Source organism: Bufo gargarizans, chromosome 4 (genome assembly GCF_014858855.1).
Source record: "Bufo gargarizans isolate SCDJY-AF-19 chromosome 4, ASM1485885v1, whole genome shotgun sequence".
NCBI classification, from domain to species: Eukaryota; Metazoa; Chordata; class Amphibia; order Anura; family Bufonidae; genus Bufo; species Bufo gargarizans.
In genome coordinates this window covers 215,655,706-215,666,249 of record NC_058083.1, presented here as the reverse complement: position 1 = coordinate 215,666,249, position 10,544 = coordinate 215,655,706, and positions in this window count along the sequence as shown.

Genomic DNA, 10,544 nt, shown 5'->3' with positions numbered 1-10,544 from the left:
GCGAAAGAAAAAAAAAGTGCGCTGGGACCGGAGTGCTTCTCACCCTCAGTCACAGTGCCATGTTGGCCGGCTCGAGTGACTGACTGGGGGTGAGAGAAGCCGCTGTAGAGGACACCCCAGCGTCCGTCCAGGCCCTGTACCGGACATCTGGCAACCCTGGCTGCTGTATCAGTGGTCACAATTCTGCCGGTCACTCATCTTAGGCTCACATCACGTTTTATTCCTCCGTTTGACGTATACGTTACAAAAACAAAAAGATACAAAAACACAGAACACCACGTTCTTGTATCCTGCACAGTCCAGTAAAAAAAAAAAAAAAGTATACGTTTTGGTTTTTACAATGGAACTCTATGGGGAACGGATGCCACTGCATGGTATCAGTCTGAGGCATCCATTTTGTACATTTTTTTGTACACGTTAAACGGATAGGAAAATCGTGATGTGAACCCAGCCTTCCATTATCTGCTGGAAACCAGACGATAGTGCCGGCTTATCTGTTGTCTAGAAAGGAGACGTGTACTGTCTTCTTCATCACACCTCATTCACCTCAGTGTTTTCGCTCCACCATTCTATCCCCTATACGTCACCAATGATTCACAATGAATGAGGACTCCTATCAATAACTTACTGCTACATGTTAGGGATACCCCACAACCCCAGTCACTTAGAAGAATGATACATATCCTCTTTGCCCTGGCGCTGACACTCCACGTACAATAAGACATAAGCCGGGGATTTCTGGGGGAGCACGGTGCTGGCAGCATCACCACAGTCATTTAAACACAAGGATGAGGAACCTCCGGCAGATATGAATGCAGGGGGCAGCTCATACATTATGGCAGGGGTTACCTTACATTACAGTCGGTGTTACCCTGGCGATAGTACACCTTGGGGATAAAGCAGTGAGCAGACCCCGCTCCCCGGGCCTGGGTGTGAGCCAGCTCGTACAGGAGAAGGGGCAGGGGAGCTGGTACACTGTCACCCATCACACCTTCCCATGCCCTCTTACCGCAAGTACAGGTAAAGTCTGGCGGCGTTCAGCCTCCGCTCCGCTTGCCTCTGCACGGCCAGGCGGACAGCTGAACGCTGCTTGCAGCGTTCAGCTGTCCGCCTGGCCGTGCGGAGGCGAGCGGATCCGTTCAGACTTACAATGTAAGTCAATGGGAACGGATCCGCTTGAAGATGACACCATATGGCTTAATCTTCAAGCGGATCCGTCCCCCATTGACTTTACATTGAAAGTCTGAACGGATCCGCTCAGGCATCTTGCGCACTTAGAAATTTTTCTAAGTTATTAATGCAGACGGATCCGTACTGAACGGAGCCTCCGTCTGCATTAATATGATCGGATCCGTTCAAAACAGATCCGATCAAGCGCAAGTGTGAAAGTAGCCTTAATATACATTTTCCAGCAGTGAGATGGTGGGGCCATGCTGGGTCGGATAGGGAGCTCCGGGGCTGAGGATGAAGTCATAACCCAAGGAGGAGGACCTCCACAGTGTAGCATCTGCACACTCGGTTCCCACCTGCTGCAGATAACATTTGGCCCGGGTGGCGCGTCGACATTCATGCAGCAGCGCTGATGACTTTACACCATACAACGCTCCAGACGAGCTGCCAGGTCCTGCCCTCTATTATGGAGATTTAAAGCGACATCCCGATGTGAGTCCCGACTTAGGGAGGACTTCTGGCTGTCCGTCCTGGCTTTGCGCCAGATGGAGGACCAGGAGTCTAAAGACCGGACTGTTCGGCTTAAAACCGGATGTCTGGCCACCCTAATGGACACAAAACTCACACTGCAGCTTTCATTTTACCAAAACAGATTCAGAAATGAAAGCACTGGTTGGCTTTACCTCTAGACATTTCTAATGGGGCATGTTATGGAGCATTACATGATTTCTCTCTGTGTCACTGTGTAAAATTGAAAGGAAAATGGAGGTACCGTCAGTATGAGCCCCTAGAGCAGTGATGGCGAACCTATGGCACGGGTGCCAGAGGCGGCACTCAGAGCCCTCTCTGTGGGCACCTGCACTCTGGGAAAAAGTCTATGGTGTACAATATGCCTTAGACTTTTCCTGCCATTCATCAGCGCAGGGCGCAGTATGACCAGCACAGGCAGGGCACTGAATGTAGGCAGACTATTATAGCTAAATGATAAAGTACATGGAATATATACTACTGCCCTAGAGTTTTATGGGCACAGTATAATAGATCCACAAAGCTGCTTTTACTGAATTTTTTTGTCATTACTTCATTTCTTGCCGCATTCTTATGCAGGGGCGGACTGGGAACTTAAAGTGGCCCTGGAAAAAAAAAACTAAAAGTGGCCCCATGTGGGCGGATCCAAATTGACAGAAGGTGGGGCAACACAAGTAGTCGTAGCCAGCAATACCATATCACAAAATACCATCCCATCAGAACCATATACCACAGTGCAGCACAATAAACTGCCTCAGAAGCTGTTCCTTTGTGGTGGCCCTCAATAGATGCCATATTCTGTACTTTCCCAGTTGTCTCTGATTAGGATATGGAGCAGTTTAGGAGGTGAGATGTGGGCCACAGCTGAATTCAGGGGGGCATGTGTGGTCACTGTCCGGGTACATTAGTACCTGATTCTCAAAGCTTTAATTACCCCTGAGAGCTCAGTATGTACCCAGCCAGCAGCATCGGCATCGGCCCACCGGGAAATTTCCCTGTAAGGTCTATGGTCAATCCACCCCTGTTCTTCTGGCAGAAAACATGGGATCCTGGATGCCGACCATAAATGAAATAAACACACCAGCACAAGATAGATAATTAAGGCTACTTTCACACCTCCGGTTTGAGTTCTGGCAGAGAATGTCTGCTGGCCCCTTAGTATAAGGCCTCATGCACACGGACGTTTTTTTTCACGGTCCGCAAAACGGGGTTCCGGTTGGTCCGTGATCCGTGACCGTTTTTCCGTCCGTGGGTCTTCCTTGATTTTTGGAGGATCCACTGACATGAAAAAAAAGTCATTTTGGTGTCCGCCTGGCCGTGCAGAGCCAAACGGATCCGTCCTGAATTACAATGCAAGTCAATGGGGACGGATCCGTTTGATGTTGACACAATATGGTGCCATTTCAAACGGATCCGTCCCCATTGACTTTCAATGTAAAGTCTGGAGTTCTGTTATACCATCGGATTGGAGTTTTCTCCAATCCGATGGTATATTTTAACTTGTAGCGTCCCCATCACCATGGGAACGCCTCTATATTAGAATATACTGTCGGATATGAGCTACATCGTGAAACTCATTTCCGACAGTATATTCTAACACAGAGGCGTTCCCATGGTGATGGAGACGCTTCAGGTTAGAATATACAAAAAAACTGTGTACATGACTGTCCCCTGCTGCCTGGCAGGTGCTGCCAGGCAGCAGGGGGCAGACCCCCCCCCCCCCCTGTTTTTAACTCATTGGTGGCCAGTGGGCCCCCCCTCCCCTGTGTTAACTCGTTGGTGGCCAGTGTGCGCACCCCCCTCCCTCCCTCCCTCTATTGTAATAATAGCATTGGGGCCAGTGTGCGCGCCCCCCCAACCCCCCCCCCTCCCTCCCTCTATTGTAATAATAGCATTGGGGCCAGTGTGCGCGCCCCCCCAACCCCCCCCCCCCCTCCCTCCCTCTATTGTAATAATAGCATTGGGGCCAGTGTGCGCGCCCCCCCAACCCCCCCTCCCTCTATTGTAATAATAGCATTGGGGCCAGTGTGCCCCCCCCCCCCGATCATCGGTGGCAGCGGAGTAGAAGATTCATACTTACCTGGCTGCTGGCTGCTGCGATCTCTGTGTCCGGCCGGGAGCTCCTCCTACTGGTAAGTGACAGGTCTGTGCGGCGCATTGCTGTCACTTACCAGTAGGAGGAGCTCCCGGCCGGACGCAGACATCGCAGCAGCCAGCAGCCAGGTAAGTATGAAAATCTTCTACTCCGCTGCCACCGATGATCGGGGGGGGGGGGGGGGGTGTGCGCACACTGGCCCCAGTGCTATTATTACAATAGAGGGAGGGAGGGGGGGGGGGGTGCGCACACTGGCCCCAATGTATTAAAACAATAGAGGGAGGGAGGGGGGGGGTTGGGGGGGGCGCGCGCACACTGGCCCCAATGTATTAAAACAATAGAGGGAGGGAGGGAGGGGGGTGCGCACACTGGCCACCAACGAGTTAACAACAGGGGAGGGGGGGGGCCGCACAATGATATTCAAACTGGGGAGGGGGGGGGGGTCTGCCCCCTGCTGCCTGGCAGCCCTGATCTCTTACAGGGGGATATGATAGTACAATTAACCCCTTCAGGTGCCGCACCTGATGGGGTTAATTGTACTATCATATCCCCCTGTAAGAGATCGGGTGCTGCCAGGCAGCAGGGGGCAGTCTTGTACACAGTTTGTAGTGTATTCTAACTAGAAGCGTCCCATCACCATGGGAACGCCTCTGTGTTAGAATATACTGTCGGATCTGAGTTTTCAGGAAGTGAAAACTCAGCTCTGAAAAAGCTTTTATGCAGACGGATCTTCGGATCCGTCTGTATGAAACTAAAACCTACGGCCACGGATCACGGACACGGATGCCAATCTTGTGTGCATCCGTGTTCTTTCACGGACCCATTGACTTGAATGGGCCCGTGAACCGTTGGCCGTGAAAAAAATAGGACAGGTCATATTTTTTTCACGGCCAGGAAACACGGCTCACGGATGCGGCTGCCAAACGGTGCATTTTCCGATTTTTCCACGGACCCATTGAAAGTCAATGGGTCCGTGAAAAAAAACGGAAAACGGCACAACGGCCACGGATGCACACAACGGTCGTGTGCATGAGGCCTAATGGAGTACAGCAGAGATCCGTACGCATTCCGGCAGACAAGCGGAGAACCGGCCTGACACAAACCAATGCATGCTGTGGTTTGTGTCCGGTCAATTCTCTGCTTGTCTGCCACACCGGCCATGTCGGAGTTTCACACCGGAGATGTGAAAGTAGCCTAAAGGCTGCCGTATTTATCAAAGCTTACCAATAAATAAACATTTAATAAATATTTAAAAACTTTACCAGAAAAAGGGCTCTTTCACACTTGCGTTCTTTTCTTCCGGCATAGAGTTCCGTCGTCGGGGCTCTATGCCGGAAGAATCCTGATCAGGATTATCCTAATGCATTCTGAATGGAGAGAAATCCGTTCAGGATGCATCAGGATGTCTTCAGTTCCGGACCGGAACGTTTTTTGGCCGGAGAAAATACCGCAGCATGCTGCGCTTTTTGCTCCGGCCAAAAATCCTGAACACTTGCCGCAAGGCCGGATCCGGAATGAATGCCCATTAAAGAAGCATTAATCCAGATCCGGCCTTAAGCTAAACGTCGTTTCGGCGCATTACCGGATCCGACGTTTAGCTTTTTCTGAATGGTTACCATGGCTGCCAGGACGCTAAAGTCCTGGCAGCCATGGTAAAGTGTAGTGGGGAGCGGGGGAGCAGTATACTTACTGTCCGTGCGGCTCCCGGGGCGCTTCAGAGTGACGTCAGGGCGCCCCACGCGCATGGATGACGTGATCGCATGGATCACGTCATCCATGCGCATGGGGCGCTCTGACGTCACTCTGGAGCGCCCCGGTAGCCGCACGGACTGTAAGTATACTGCTTCCCCGCTCCCTGCTCCTACTATGGCAACCAGGACTTTAATAGCATCCTGGGTGCCATAGTAACGCTGAACGCATTTTGAAGACTGATCCGTCTTCAAATGCTTTCAGTTCACTTGCGTTTTTCCGGACGGCGTGTAATTCCGGCAAATGGAGTACTCGACGGATCCGGAAAATGCAAGTGTGAAAGAGGCCTAAAACCATGAGATTGGTTTTCCCTAATGTAAGCCCACTAATGCCATACAATGAATAATGTTAACAGACCTAGTCTGCCCACGCCGCAACAATAAGGGAGGGGGATGCTTTGGATCTTCTTTTTAACTGGACCCAGGCTGTGCTGAAGCACAGACCTAAATAGAGGACCCTTCCCGCTGAAATGCTGTCTATAAAATCTAGGGGGCTGCTGCTCGCAAGTCCAGGCCGCTTCACTGACCAATGACTATAAATGTACAGTTTTAACAACAAAAAAGGAAAGGGGGGGGGGGGGAGGGAGGGTACATAGCACAGGCATCGTGATCCTATGCACCTGCAGCCATCACATCTGATGGCCTTACATATTTGCCGGCATTCATAAGTTGGTCTCAAGGAGAACGCTGCTAGATTATTAGGCACCTCCCCCTTTTTACATAGCCCTGCCCCTTTCATACAGTGCACTGCCTTTTTTCCTGACGGGCCACTCCCTGATTGCTCATTTGGTCCCATTCCAGCAAAACATACAGTTAGGGTCTATTCACACGTCCGTAAGTGTTTTGCGGATCCGCAAAACACGGACACTTGCAATTTGCATTCTGCAATTTGCTGACCGCACATTGCCAGCACTATAATAGAAAATGCCTAATCTTGTCCGCAATTGCGGACAAGAATAGGACATGTTCTATTTTTTGGCGGAAAAGTAAGCACGGATGCGGAAGTGCGGATCCGCGAATGCGGACAGCACATTCCAGCCCCATTGAAAATGAATGGGTCTGCACACGTTCCACAAAATTGTAGAACAGATGCGGACCCATTTTGCGGACGTGTGAATGGACCCTTACAGTACATGGAGGGCTGCTTACCGGGAGAAAGCAGCTCTCCATGTACGTCCCAGGAGATTTTACAACTTTTCTGGGAGTCCAGGAGGTCTCCCCTTTTTTTCTGGGAGCCCCCTGGGACGTTCCAAGAAAGTTGGCAAGTATGGTTATAAGTCTGTGAGAATTCTGAAACACGGTACAAACATTACATTATTACAAAATATACATCACTTTTTGGCATATTTAAAGCGCAGATTTTGTCGCAAAGGGGTTTTGCGGCAAAATCTTTCACTTTTCCCCGCTCACACCCCTTTTCCAAGGTGGCAGAAAAAGAGGGTGTAGTGTTGGCAGGGAAGAGGGTGGGCCGGCCGGCCCGTATCATTAAAGGGAACCTGTCACCTGGATTTTGGGTATAGAGCTGAGGACATGGGTTGCTAGATGACCGCTAGCACATCCGCAATACCCAGTCCCCATAGCTCTGTGTGCTTTTATTGTGTAAAAAAAACGAGTTGAGACATATGCAAATTAACATAAAAGTCATATCTTACTTGTGTGACCAAAGAAGAGTCATATTTTCAAACTCTGACTTATCTCAGGTTAATTTGCATATGTATCAAATCTGGTTTTATACACAATAAAAGCACACAGAGCTATAAGGACTGGGTATTCCGGATGTGCTAGCGGCCATCTAGCAGCCCATGACCTCAGCTCTATACCCAAAATCCCGATGACAGGTTCCCTTTAATTTTTTTACGCCAGTTTATAGTGTGGAAAATTATCCTAGACTACGCCAGCTCCCCTGTATAAACCATGTTGCACGGCCAGCGGAACCAAGCACCAAAGTTACGTAGCAGCCTGCGCCTTTACATAACTTTGGCACATCCGCTGCCAGTCTCAATAAATGACCCCCGTACTTTTTTTTTTACTGCCATTTTTCATTACTTGTGATGCATTGTTTGGGTCCAGGGTGTTTTTTTTTTTTAATTGCAGCATGTTCTGCACATCAAAGACGTGTGACCAAGCAGCTAGGGTGGCTCACCGCCGGGAGTTTTGAGTATAGTGGAGCTGACTTTTCTAGTGCTTTTGGATCAGTAGGTGTACGTCTTTGAGTTCGGGCATGGAGACCTTCAGCATTTATTATGGACTTTAAGCCTTTTTTTAAATGTTAAAAAAGTCACATTTTGTGACTTTTTAAATGCCTGTGTGACAATTCTTTTGTCGCACCGGAGTTTTTGCACCTTGCCCACCACTTGGGAGTGTCGAGAGTGAAGAGGGGGGGGCTGGGCCAGGACCAGTACATCGGGCCCAACACATTCACCATCTTTTACATCTGGAAACCGGTGTAAAAGCGGATTGAAAATGACTCCAGTCAGCAATCTATGCACCTTGTCATAAATTAGGCACTTTGTACACCAGCACCGGGGGGAAAACAAAGACCAAAACGAAGGCCAGTCATTGTAAATGATACCCAGAATTCCTTCAGTAGCTCAGCACTACCTGTCTAAAGTTTAAGACAACTTTTAGTTGTCTTACTTTCTTTCAGATTTTTATGACAGAAATTTGGGCACATTTTAGGCCATGTCCCCGTGTTGACCATAGTGGAAAAACCATGTAAAACATTCCAACGTGTGGCAAAATCAAGGCACAGTATCAATAGTGAATCAATCTGGGACAGTGTATACATTATAGGACTTTGGCTCAGATTGAGCCCACAGAACAGGTGTCGATGAGGTCCAGCTACCAGGTTGAATAAAACAGCACATTCACAGGTACCTTCAAAGGACCCCATAAGCTAATATTAGGGGCAATAACATGTGGAACCTCACTGAGATCTAACAAATGGACTGCGCACCGATTACATACATAATATTGCGGAAGAGCTTGGGCCTTGTGCGGTAAAAGAACGAAAACCTCATTTTTATATAATTCTGTCTAGAGGCGTTTTCATTCAAATAGTTATTGATGCAGACAGTTTTTATAATAATGATGCCATACTGTGTCTGTCTTTACTACCCGCAGAAACCAATCAGAACTTGGGTAAAATGAAAGCTGCAGTTGTTAGTTGTTGTGGGCAACAAAAACTGATTTTCACGTACACAGTTTTGATAAATCTGGCCAAAGTTGATGTTCTTTTCCAAAAATTGCATATTTTAATTGTAATGGTAATAATGCCATTTTACTAAGTGCCAGCAGCCTGCCCCACTAAGCTACGGATTCATACATACCTGCTCCCGGTCTCACCCTGCGCGGTTCTCACATGACAGCCGCACTCCTGCTGTAACGGCCCAGATCTGAAGAAGCTTTCACCCAGGCTGTTTAACCCCATAGATGTCATGGCCAATAGCTACTGTGGCATCTAAGTGGTTTTGAGGGTGGGGGCTTTCACTCTCAGGTCCGATGAAGATTGGGGGTCTGCTGAAAAATATTTTTTGCTTATTTTCCTCCTCTTAAACCATAGGAAGCAAGAAGAGTAAGGGAACATCATACAATTAAAGAGAAGAGCCTGGTAGGGTCAGTTAGTAACAGAGCAACAGGTATCAACATTTTCTGTTTCATAAAACAAGAGGGTCCACTCCATGGATGCAGATTCAGCCCTCAGGGATAAAGTAACGTTTAACCACTGATGGATCCCAAAAAAGAGGGTGCAGTCTCCCACCGCCACACCCGCAGGTTAGCCGGAATTTGCAGTGTAAGGGCTCATGCACACGAACTAGCCGTGCCCATATTGTGGCTCGCAATATATGAGCACCATTCTTGTGCGCATCGTTTCACGAATGGGTCAGCAATCTGGAAGATACAGTGCGGAGGCACGGAGCATATGACCACGGAAGCGCTACGGGGTGCTCTATTTTTTTGCGGTGCAGACGGATTACTAACCCATTCAAGTTGAATGGGTCTGCATCCGTCAGCACCACACACATAGATGGTGCACATGCATTGGGGTTTGTGTGTATGAGACCTAAACTTGATATTGTTGTCAATTAGATACTTGCAAATTTCTGTGAAAACCCTACGAGCCAACGACATTGAAAAATCTTGAATGACCAGGATGTGGCCATCAATCTTCAGGGATGTTTTCTTTCTATAGCTAGGTAGAATAATTTCTTGGGTCAAGAAGTGAAAGAATTTAGCGATGGTAGGGCAGGGATTGGAATGAGTTAGATGGTTCTTCACCGAGGCAATGAGCCCTCTTAATTGGTGGCATTGGGTGGGAAGTTGGTAGGGCTAGGGCTTACATGAGGTTGTGAGACAAGCAGGAGATTGCATCTTCCGTTTTCCAAGTCCTCCAAGCGTTCCAGGATCACACAAGTGTAAGTCTCTTGTTGGGAGGTTGTGTTCTGTAGCATGGCTAGAGAGTCCTCACATTCTCCAGTCTGTGCGTTGAAGATGATTTGGGACAGTGCATTATTTATGGAGGTGTACAGGACTTCAAGACATTTATCAACTGCTGTAGCTTGAGATTGGTGAGATGCATCTAACAGAGCACGTTCAGATGCGTGGAAAGGACGTGGAGGTGGCAGGTAAAAAGGAGAGGGAATAGGGTCAGGTGCGAGATGACTGAGGTCAGAGTCACTGAGGACTTAAAGCCTGTTTTGAGTGGTTTATTCATGCTTCCCTGAGTGGGAGAGCCTGGGGCATTGAAAGTAATAGACACTCTGGTATTCCTTTTGATTTTAGCACCTGTCAATGAGTTAAGATATTTGTCCGTAGCAGAGGACATATTAAATGGTGTGAGCAGATAAGTTAATAAGAGTGTACTCTACTGTTACAGATCAGACACATATTGTAATAGGGTCGTAGCCCAGTCAGGTTCAACTGTAGGCAGGAAGAATAGGTTATGTCCAGAATGGCCACAAGATGGCAGTGTTTGCTAAGTATATTAAAGGGCTTCTGTCACC